The sequence below is a fragment of the Schistocerca piceifrons genome, unplaced genomic scaffold, assembly GCF_021461385.2.
Source record: "Schistocerca piceifrons isolate TAMUIC-IGC-003096 unplaced genomic scaffold, iqSchPice1.1 HiC_scaffold_1682, whole genome shotgun sequence".
Lineage (NCBI taxonomy): Eukaryota > Metazoa > Arthropoda > Insecta > Orthoptera > Acrididae > Schistocerca > Schistocerca piceifrons.
In genome coordinates, this window is record NW_025727548.1 from 3,330,178 (window position 1) to 3,342,531 (window position 12,354).

Below are 12,354 nucleotides of genomic sequence, written 5' to 3' on the forward strand. Positions count from 1 at the left end.
TTTATTGTAAACAAAAATCAGTTTTAAATGCCAGGCAAACATTACTGACTGTACTGATTTTAGCCTCACAATGACGTAACGCTTCTGTTGTGGTAGCAGCAGAGCCACAGCGTCTCCATCCAACAGGTGGTGTCTTGTCAGTGTCCATGACGTCGGCACCTGGTGCTGCTAGTGTGTTGGCTGCACTTATAGTAGGCGGATGCCCACCACAATAGGAAAAAAATCCTCAGCGGTGATGAGCTGTCCCCGTTGCCTGGAAGGTGGGTGTCCACCCCAATACTAATGACTTTCTCACTGCTGGCTGACCTGTCACAGGGGACATTAGGCCTGTCCAAGACAACTGAGCACACCTGTGGACAACAATGATGCTGATTTAAGTGCTGGTGCCTATGCCACACGAGAGAAATCTCAAATTTCAAGTTGTATGCCAAAACACATAGATCTTACACATAATGAGAAGATGGAGGTGCATATCACAAGGAAAAGTTCATAAAAAGGAGTCAGTTTCCAAGTCTGAAACAAATTTTAAACTGGAAACAATTATTACGTTTTAGAAGTTTCGCCTCTTTAGCTGTTACCACAGATTTCAAACATATAAGCTACAGTTTCTACGTTTCATAGTTATATGAGGGACTTACTCACATTTTAGTCTTGCCATGTGGCTTAGTGGTTAATGATACTTTGACAAAGGTAATGATATGATGTAATTTTTGCCTAGTGAAGTTACTAGTGCCTATATTTTGTTAATTTTTGTTTGTTTCAATGTGCTCATAATGTTTGTTACTGTTTATACCATTAAGTTGCACCATAATACCCAAGAGTGTGAAACTAGCTATGGATGAAACTGGCTAATCGCCTAACATCTTTCAGTACAACCTTCTCGTACTTCCAGCCATGTCAAGAAGTCATACTTCCATGTGTTTCTGGACAAGTGCTACTAGCCCCCTGTGAAGTGGTAACCGACTGTTGCCTGGTTGCTGTCCTCATCTTTATTTAGCCATGGAACCAGCTGCTGCTAAGGCCATCCACATAAGACTTTGAGGATACAGCCTGGGATACAACTTGCAGAAAGTCAAGTTGCTCTTACTACCTTTTCTACAACTCATTCACTGTCTGCTTCTTTTACAGCAGAGCAGTTCAAAGATGATGTCTTCAGACAGGTGAATCATTTACAAGTTATCAAGCTCCAATTTTTGAAAGAATATTGGTCTACAGCAATTCAGCAAGAACTGCTCATAGATTTCTGGACCGAAGACTAGTATCAACCTGGTCAGGGCATAATGAAGTCATTCTGTAAGCACTGATGTGGGGGTGGCTGTACAGTTGTTGCTGAGGGTATAAAACTTTTGTTACCATACTGTGTTTTGTGAGATCTTGTAGCACCACTCCATGACAATTATGAGAATTATGAACGTTTTCTCGAAAGAGTCTAATATTCTCATGGCCCTTACAGTATAGTGCAAAATATACCACAGCAAATGCGGGAAGGTGGAAGACTGGTGCCCCTTATGATGATGTGCACGACAGGCAACAGAATATCAATCATTGTGATGACCAGTTTTAAGTAATAGTGAAGAACATAAATTGAGTGTGGATAGCAGCTGCCACAGATTACCTTGGTGGCAAGGAGGTGCACTCAGTGAGGGAACAAGATTGCTGAATAGCTTGGTTGGGCAGTTGATAGGAAGTTCTAGTGAACTTGGTAGGAATGGAGACACTGATGAGTGGGGGAGACATTCCTGCACCACCGAGTGTGTGTGTGTGTGAAGAGCCACCGGACTTACACACCAGTTATTATTATGACACAAGTGACGAATTAAACACTGCTGGTACTATAGGGATGGTGTGACAGTTTGACAAAAAGCAATTGACTGGAACTGGAACAATAAGAAGTAAAAATTCATTGATGTGGCAAGTCTGGGAACTTCAGGCTGCAGAGCAGTATATAAAAGACTGCAAGGAAGCAAGCACTTCTGAACTGCAAGTGAGAGAATTCAAACAAGCATGTTCATTACAAAACGCAAGAGTGCCTCCGGACGGAAGTAATATGATTTATAAATTCGTATGATTTATAAATTCGTATTTGATGGAGATTCCAAATATGAACTGCCATCTAGGTTGGACAGTGCTCATGCAGTGTGATTTTTGACTCCCAGGAAGAGCAAAGATAGAAATTCGATGCCTGTGACTGAGTTTGGTAAAAAAAAGCCAAATAAAAGAGTTGTTTTGTGGAGGAGAGTTGGTGCCCATTTCAGCTGATGTCAATCCAATTGTAAGAGTAGCAGTAGGTGGCTTAGAAAGTGAGGTATTGGTTGACAGCTGTTCACAGATTTCAGTGACTTCACCCAGCAAAATGGACAAAGTACTACTGCTGATCTGTAATGTTAAAATTTATGATGCTACAGGGATGGTGTCCAAAAACGATCCAACATGAAGTCAAACTACTCTTGCAGTTCAAAGTTGTGGTCACAGAATTACACACATTAGAGAATTCAGAAACTCAGTGTCAACATGATCACAGGTATTGATTTTTTAATATGAATTGTTGTGATGTAAATTTCGAGTGGTGTTGTATAATAATGTACGTGCAGTGTTAATGTATTTTACATCTTTGGTGCTCTTTAACAACTAAATAATTAAAGTCAGTATTTTATGTTCAGTGGTTGGTAATACACACCTGTGTGTGGTTTTTCTGTATATTGTTATTGTTGTTGTATGTGCTTTGTGTTCAACCGGTACCTCCATGTGTATTTCCAAACAGGAAAATATTCATTTTCTAACAAAATCTCAGCAGGTTATGGGCCCAGGTGCATGTTAAAAGGACACTTGTATGAAAATAATAACGTAGCTCTGTGTGAAAGGTTTGTAAAGTTATCTCCAAGAAGACGTCTTTGAAGTTGTTAATTCCACGCAACCAATGATGGATTCAATGAGAATTATCAACATCGGAGTTGTGGAAGGCAAAACAAATTGGAGCACTTGGAAATACAAAATAAGTATTTGTCTACAAGGAATTCCTGGTGCACTTGATCTTGTGGAAGGCAGTTTAGTGAAACCTAGTATTATTTCTGAAAGTGCTACGGTTGAACAAAGAGTGATCTACAAAAGTGCTTTAGAAACTTTTAACAAAGCAGACAGCAATGCTCTACTTGTTTTGACTACAAATATGTCGGAAAAAACTTTGCGGAACATAATGCGTCTAAATACAGCATGTGAAGTGTGGACAGAATTACACAAAATATTTGATGGTGTTTCTGAAGACAAAATGTACAACCTTTGTTTGCAGTTCTTTAGTTACAAAAAGGCTCCTGAAGATGATATTGTGACACACATTTCCAAACTGAAAAATTTGTGGAGTTAATTGAAACAGGAAATTACTAAAGATATTGTAAATAATTCAGAAATGCCTTATTTGTTTTTGATTTGTAAAATATTAGGTACACTACCAGAAGACTATTTTTCGTTTAAATCTAGTTGGATGCTAACATCTAGAGATGACAGAACAATTGATAATTTAACAAATCAATTGTGTGCACATGAAAAAGCTCTGAGTACAATGGAGGGTGATTTTAGTAAACAAGAAGTCCTCACTACAGACTCATCAAGGCTGTCATTCAGCAAGTAAATCCAATGGAGAAAAAGAAGTATAAGAAATTAATATGTAATTACTGCAAGAAACCGAACCATACAATTAAAGTGTGCAGAAAGTGGGCAGCAGATGGCAAACCTCCAAAACCAGCTACAACAGATACAAATATACTACTTCTTTCTGTGACATCTTCAGTGATGAACTCTGAATGTAGAAATGCGGACTGGTATACAGACAATGGTGCAACAAGTCATATTACAAATGACAGGAATTGTTTCAAAACATTTCAGCCTTTTCTAACAAAACACTCAGTTACTACAGCTAATGGGGACATAATTGAAGCAATTGGAAAAGGCTCAGTAGACTCTGAAGCAGCAGTTGGAGGAAAATGGAACAGAATTACCTTGACAGATGTATGGTATGTACCTCAGATTCACAAGAATTTATTCTCTGTTCTTGCAGCACAGGATAAACATCCAGAAAGTAAATTCACATCAAGCGCAGAATTTTGTCATCTTAAGATTGATAATGTCACTAGATTGGTAGGTGACAGTGATTGCTTTGTAGGCCTTTTTAAACTTGCTGTAAGAAATGTGAAACCTAGCTCCCTCAGCAAAGTTAACACCACTAGCAGAGACAATACGTTGCAGCTTTATCACGAAAGATTTGGAAACCATACAAGCGTGATGTGAAGTCTGTACTTTGTAGCGAATTAAATATTGAGGTGGAAATGGACAGTGAACTTTGTGAAGGCTGTATTTATGGCAAGACTCATCGTTTACCATTTGGCAACAGAAAGAGGACAGCAGAACCAGGTGAGCTTATTCACGCTGATGTATGTGTTCCGTTTCATGTACCTTCTGTGTCAGGGCACCGGTATTTTATTCTTTTCAAAGATGATTATACAAAGTTTAGGGCAACACATTTCATACAAGAAAAGTCTGGAGTTGCAGAAAAGTTAAGGCAGTTCATTGCTGAAGCAAAAGCTGCTGGACATACCACCAAGGAACTTCTGAGTGATAATGGGAAAGAATTTGACAACAAACAAGCAAAAGAGATTCTTCACAAAGATGGTGTAATTCAACGCCTCACAATGCCTTACACTCCAGAACAAAATGGGTGCAGTGAAGGAGAGAACTGCACAGTTGTGGAAACTGTCAGAGCCATAATGCATGCACATGCAAACACTCCACAGGAACTTTGGGCAGAGATGGTGAACACCACAACCTACATTCTATCTGAACAGGGCCTTCCAGTATTCCAGGAACATCTCCATATGAATTGTGGTATGGAAAGAAGCCAAGACTGAAACATCCGCAGGTGATAGGCTCCACTTGCTATGCTCATGTTCCAAAACAACAGAGAAGGAAGATGGACCGAAAACCACTGAAAGGTGTCCTCATTGGATATGATCACAATGAGGGTTACAGAATTTATTGTGGAGAGGTGTGCAAACTCATTAGGTCACGAGATGTCATCTTCGAGGAGAGGCCACTGAAGAGTGAGAAAAGTTCAACTCTTCCAGTGAGTGTTTTCAATCATCAGGATCCAGCACCTCAGACTGAAGACCAATGGTATTGATAGTGAGAGTGAAGAGGATGGCAGTTCCTTGGATGTAGATGAAGACGCTTAGGAGGAAGATCAGGAAGTCACAAGTGGAGAAGCTTTACCATGTCTGCGTGATTGGTTAACCCTCAGACGTCCACAAAAATTTAATGATTATGTAATGAACCTCTCACTATCTTTCCAAGAACCAGAAACAGACAGCGATGCCATGAAGTTTGTTCAACACGATTTCTAGAAGGAAGCTATGGATTCTGAAATAAAAGCTCTTCAAGAAAATAGAATGTGGGTTGTGGTTGACCTACCATATCCAAAGAGGTCCATTCCTAATAGACGGGTGTATAAAGTCAAAACAAATGCTGAAGGCCCAGTCAATAAATTCAAGGCAAGATTGGTGATTAAGGGTTATTCGCAGCAGAAAGGAGCTGACTATGGCCAGACTTTCAGTTCTGTAGCTAGAGTGTCTACCATTTGAGCACTACTAAGTGTTGCTGCAAGTGAGAGCATGACACTTTTACAAATTGATGTTTCAACGGCTTTTCTTTATGGTGATTTAAAAGAAACAATTTATATGCAACAACCTCAAGGATGTGACGATGGGTCTGGGAGAGCATGTCACTTGAAGAAAAGTCTATACGCACTGAAACAGGCTCCACATTGCTGGAATGAGAAGATCAGTAATCATATCACTAAACTGGGCTTTCTGAGGAGTGAAGCTGATCCTTGTCTTTTCGTGAGACAGTAAGGCTGTAAGAAAATATTCCTTGTGCTTTATGTTGATGATGGTCTGATCGCAGCTCACAGTGAACAGGAACTTGAAGACATTGTCAGTGATTTAAGAGAAGAGTTTAAAATTACTTCAGTGCCTGCATCATTTTTCTTAGGTCTGGAAATTGACCAACAAGAACGTGGAACTGTATGTGTAAGTCAGACTCATTACACAGGAAAATACCAGAGCGTTTCAACATGAAGAACTGCAAGGCTGTAACTACACCCATTATAAATTACAATGATACAGAAGAAAGTCCTCGCAACTCTGAATTTCCATACAGCCAAGCTGTTGGAGCACTGATGTTTCTGATGTGTGGGAGACGTCCTGACATTGCATATGCTGTCAGTGTTGTATCATGAAATCAACAGATTGTGATGTAGTGAAAGTTAAAAGAATCTTACGATACTTGAGAGGCACAACAAATTATGGACTTTTATATAAAAACAATTCTAAGAGGCAGGTTTTAGAGTGTTCTAGTGATGCTGACCACATTGGAGGTGATCTTGGCTCTGGGCTCTCAACATATGGTGTCCTTTGTCTGTACTTTGGGACACCTATTTCCTGGATTAGTCAAAAGGCAATCTTCTGTTGCCATAGCCACAACTGAAGCTGAGGTTGTGGCTGCCAGTGACGCTGCTTGGGAAATTGTCTGGATCAAGAAGCTTCTGACAGAAATGGACCAATTGGAGGCAACACCAGTTCTGCAGGCTGACAACAAAACTGCTATCTGGCTTGCCCAGAAACCTGAGTTTCACTGAAGAATGAAGCATATTCATATAAGGCATTTCTTTGTCTGTGAACTAGTCAACGCTTATGAAATCACAGTTGCAAAAGTAGACACTGTAGAACAACATGCTGATATACTAAAAAAGCCACTGTTTTACATTAGATATCAGTATTTATGTAATAAGATTAGACTTTCCAAGTTATTAAATAAGGAAGATCGTTAATGTGTTTCACATCTTTGGTGTTCTTTAATAACTAAATAACTAAAGTCAGTATTTCATGTTCAGTGGTTGGTAATACGCACATGTGTGTGGTTTCTCTGTATGTTGTTGTTGTTGTATGTGCTTTGTGTTGAACCGGTACCTAATAAACCATGTGTATTTCCAAGTATGCAAATATTCGTTTTCTAACAAAATCTCAGCATGCAGTAAAAGGCAGTCATCAGATCAGCGAAGTTAAACGCTGTCAGACAGGGCTATGACTTGAATGGGTGACCATTCGGTCTACCGAGCGCTGTTGGTAAGTGGGCTGTACTCAGCCCTTGTGAGGTAAACTGAGGAGCTACTTGATGGAGGTGGCAGTTCCAGTCATGTAAACTGACTAACGGTCAGTAGTGTGATGTTCTGACCACATGCCCCTCCACATCCCCACTGACGCCTGTGGGCTGAGGATGACATGGCGCCCAGTCGGTACCGCTAGAACTTCATGGTGCCTGTCCACGCAGAGTTTAGTTAGGAAAAGGCAGTAGTAACACAATTTTTGTAGCAAAAGGAGCCATTTCTGGGCAATTTTGAACTTCCAAGTAGGACCAAAGGTTCAAACGAAAAAGAAATATGAAATATAAGTTTATATCGTTTTAGAGTTCAAAGGGAAGCAGAAAAAGGATGTAAGAGTTATCCTCTGGAAGGAGGACCAGAAACAGATGCGTGGGAAGTTGATGAAGGGATGGTAGATGAGGCACATTAAAAAGCGTACGAGGGTTCCTGCTCTATGGGAAACTTCACAGCGAGGCGACTGTGCGTACTTGAGCCGGGTAGAACAATGCATTCTTTCCTTGTTCTATTCTCTTCCCCTTTTGTTTAATCTATTGTTGGTAGTCTTCAGTATGTACATATAGACAACTGAGAAGTGAGGAAGTTATTGAAATGCAAGAGAATATGTGAAGTAAGTCAATGGTTGGATACAGGATGTCATGAAGATATCATGATAAACGTAAAATCCTGAAAGTAGAACAGTGTGAATAGGGTTTTGAAATACAGAGAAAATAACAAGGGGGACATGAAGTGAAAACAAGACAAAATTCTGGGCAAACCATGATATTGGAAGTAACGCTCTGTGATATACAAGTATGAACAGTGTTTTTATGTTTTAAGTTAAATAGGTTACAAGAGGAATAAATCTAATAGAAATGTAACTTGGAACTAAAGTAACAGTGCGGAATGTGTAATATACACGAGGGCAAGAATCTGATGTTAAGAAGATTAGTGATTTGTGTCACAAACAGGTGTGTGATCTGCATATTTTATGTATTTGGCTAAGGAAATAAGAGACTGAGCAGTGTGGAGCACCAGAATAGGTGGACTTAGAAGTATAAATATAAAAAGGTCCAATGATTTAGTAAATGTAGCAAATGCAATCAAGACAGTATGATTTTCAGTGTATGAAAACCAAAAAAGTACAATAATGGACAGGGAAAAGTCTATGGAGTCATGAGTGGTATTCATTGGACAGAGTAAATCATAATGAGTAATAATGGTAAGCTTCCATCACTGAAGTCATGACTAAAATTATTCTGAAAATATTTGGAAAAAGTAGTGTAACAAATTAATCTGTGTGTAGTTAGAATACAAACTTTGTTACATGGTGTGGAAAATGGTGGCCTTCAGGTGTTATTGTGAGGCTTTTATTCTGAGATTTATGAACCTATCTCACATTAGAGAAAGATGGCTCTGGAGTAGGGATTGGAGTGGACCATGGCGTTGATGAGGAAGAAGGTGTCATGGGAGACATGGTGGACAGCAATACTCTCTTTTGTCCCATGCCTAGGGTTAGATCTCAAGGTGGAGGATCATAATCACTTACCTCATATCTTATAGGTTAACACACCAGCACTAGCATGTGAAACTGTGTGGTGAAGTTAGATGTGAAGTGTTAAGTGGTACGACAAAGTAACTGTGATAACACTACATACATAGCATAAAGAGATACTCTTACTGAAATTTGTTGTATTAGAATTAACTTAAAAATTTTATATATGTATCCTCATGACAAATAAAATGATGTAACTACCAGTGCATGTTTTCTTTAAAATATATAGTGTTGAAAGTTAGGGGGGGGGGGGGGGGGGAAGTTCTAAAAACTGGTAAGACTTGCAAAGGACATGAAAAGGCCAGAATTGAATACTGTGACCAGTTGGGGGCAGGAGAAAATGTGAGAAAATGAAATATACCTGCATGACGTAGAAATAAAGAAAGTGAAGTTTATCATGTACCGATATTCAGTGCTCATGAATGTTTCAAAAACAATATGAGAAGGTTGAGACATGGCAGAGGTAGATTCTTGCATGCTCAGCACACTCATAGCTAATCTGTCGATAAATTAAAATAATGAAGGAGAGTGATTAGTATATGCAATCACAGGATGATGTACATACAATTTGATTAGAGAGGGCCTTGTGAAAACATGCTTTGTGATTTGAGTGTTAGATCTCAAGATATATCAGTTGCAACTAAGCACTGAAATTAGAATTTGTAGGACCACCTGAAGGGAGGAAGCTACCATTGTTGCATAGGGACGAAAGGGCGGGGGAAGGGGGGACAAGGGCACCATGTCATTAGGGCAGGCAGGAGAACATAGTTGCAGAAAGTTTCGGAGAGCTGACATAAGGTTTCGCTAAGGCACAAACAATTCGTAAGATTGAATTTTTGAAGGCAGATATCCCTTGGAAATCAGCGAACGGACTAGTCCAAGGAATGGACGACCAAGGAAAAAAAATACTACTTCCGAAAAAAGCATTTTAAGGCAATAAAAATTAAGTGAAAATTTTTCAGAGAGTGCTGCTAAAGAGTATCCACTGGAGAAACCAATATAGGACACTGCAGTTTCGATAGACAAATAATCGATAAAGTGGCTTGCCTGATGTCACAGCAGCCTCAAAAGTTCTAGGTAAGACAGACAGGCCATTGAATGGAAGAAAAGTCTTGGGGCCTGGCTGATGTCGGACCTACTTCAGACTGTAATCCGCCATGGTTACATCATATGCTTTCTATTTGTTCATTTCATATTAAATAAGACTAAATAGATACAATCACATAGGCAATCTTTTTAGTTGCCGTTTCAGTATTTATTTTTCCTGGTGGCAATATCTACAGACTTAGATGGAGGTAGTTTAAGTGAACAAAGCATATGGGAGGTCATACATCGTGACTCAACCAACTGTCGGTCAGTGGGTTGAGGGCTTCATTGCTATACTGGCTCATTGTTGTAACAAGATGTTGAAGATCGCTGTGTGGTTGAGTCTAGGTTGTTGGTGTGATTTTTGTTCTGAAGAAATCGTGTGATTTTATTGAAGGCAAAGTCCAAAACTTTCCTAAGAGCTACATGGCACAACATCAAAGAGATTTTAAGGTTATCTATGAGTAAATAAATATGACACAACGCGATTGTTTTGTATCCACATTAGTTTGTCTCCCAAACTCCCTGAACTCAGGTAAGTACTGTTGTCAATTTTGCACAAATGTTTTGCATTCTTACCGTCAACTTCATTGGCAAGTAAGGGGCCTCGAAAAAATTGTTGATTTTACCAGATAGTTTGTTCTTTCTCTGTTGGTGCACTGACCCTTTTCCAAGTGTTATTGTAGTCATCCAAGATTCAGTGATGTGTGCAGACCGGAGTGCAGCATAAAAAGAACTGCATCATAGGTAGGGATTGTGTGGCTGGACTTAAGGCATGCAGTCACTCAACGTAGTTCTACGACAAAATGAAATCCTGCACTCCTGTTAGATCGTCGATTACCGTCACATGCAAGTTGTTCCAAATTACGTAATCGTAGTGTGTATTGCCTTTGTTCTTTCTCTCAGTGCAGTCCAATGTATTTATTTGTATTAACATCAAATTGATAAACTATGTTCACAAAATAACCGAGAGAAGGTCAACTATGTTACAGTTTAAGTTGAAATTTCAATGAATGTTGTTGATCAGTAGAACACAGGTAGCTAACACAAACAACAGTCGGAAGTTACCGGTAAATAATGGTTTGTGTCTATTAGTGTGGCTTTCACAAAGTGACAATCTGAGAGAGAAAAGGTTGTAATGAAATATTTCTATCTGTAACATCGCTAACTGTGGTGAAAAACGGACCAAATTTGTGAATGAGCAACTCTGTAGTTTTAGCCCGAACTGAAAAGTTAAGCAATGACAAACAAAAAACGGAATGGTCTGCAGGTGCTTACTAAGATGTGTGATCGCATGTTGGTGTTAGAAATGTAGAATGGTGATATGGGAGGAAATAAGAATAGTCCAACATAGTTGGGAAGACGTTTGACACTAATCTGTGTGTGCTCTGGAGTCAACAAAAAGTCTTTCCCACCCAACACGTGTAAGTACACTGTGAATGAAAGCATTAAGTTTCATCAAACTGCACTGTTGTCGATGAAGGTAAATAAATAACCAAGTGTAAGATCACAAAAAAGTAGTAGATTGGAACATATACTCACCATTCTCCTTGTTCTCGAGGCTGAAGGCTGTTCTGCATGGTGTGCGGAATGCTGATTTCTCCAAGGTAAAATTAGCTCCTTCCTGGCCAACATTTCTGAGTAGTACTAGACACCGAAGGCCAATTTGTCTAGCTAGAAGGGTAGTTGCTGTTCTGGACCAAAATGCTCCTCACCGCCAAGTAGACCTGATTAGACAGTGAAGAAACTGGTTACATTTCATCAAAGTGTATATTTATAGATCATGGTAAAATTGCAAAAGAATATAAGAACACAGTATCACAACGGACTGAAACATGTACTCACAGTCCCATCTCTTGCGCTCGAGTTTGAAGACTGTTTTATCTAGTTAGCAGAATGGTTGCTACTCTGCGCCAAATTCAGCTCCTTTCTAGTCACCAGGCCTGAGTAGTACTTGGCTGTGAAGGCTGTTTTGTTAGCGAGCAGAATACCTGCTGCCCTGGACCAATATAGTCGCCCTCCAGCCAGCAGCTTTGAGTAGGCTGTGAAAAAAACGGTTACTTTTTATCAAAATGTACCCAAATCGTTAGAGGTAAAAAATATAAACAAGTGTGTGAACAAAATATCAAGCAGACTGGATCATGTACTCACCATTCTACTTCCTGTTGTCGAGTCTGAACACCATCTTGCCTGGTGACCGGAATGCTTCCTGCTGTGGGCTGAAATCAGCTTCTTCACGGACAATAGATCTGAGTAGTGGTTGGCTCTGAATGCCGTTTTGTCAAGTGTTCAGAACAGTTTCTGCTTTGGGCCAAAATCGGCACACTGCCAGCAAGCAGGCCTGAGTAACTGTGAACAAAAGAACTATGTTTCATTAAAATAAACCCCAGTTGATCAATGTGAAAAATATAAACCAGTGTAAGAAGACATTATCACAGGACACTGGATTGTGTACTCACCATTTTAGCTCCTTTGGTCGAGTTCGAAGGCCGTTTTGCATGGCGAGCAGAATTCTTGCTGCTCCACGCTA

General features: G+C 39.6%; 1 long non-coding RNA gene across 1 annotated transcript; it reads right to left on the reverse strand.

The window, feature by feature from the left end:
• Positions 1 to 229: 229 nt before the first annotated feature.
• Positions 230 to 12,135, reverse strand: LOC124735538. The gene is made up of 4 exons (XR_007009441.1): positions 11,976 to 12,135; positions 11,670 to 11,866; positions 11,367 to 11,551; positions 230 to 350 (listed from the first exon to the last, which is right to left on the reverse strand). It is a non-coding gene; the product is annotated as an uncharacterized LOC124735538 (long non-coding RNA).
• Between the last annotated feature and the right edge of the window lie 219 nt (positions 12,136 to 12,354).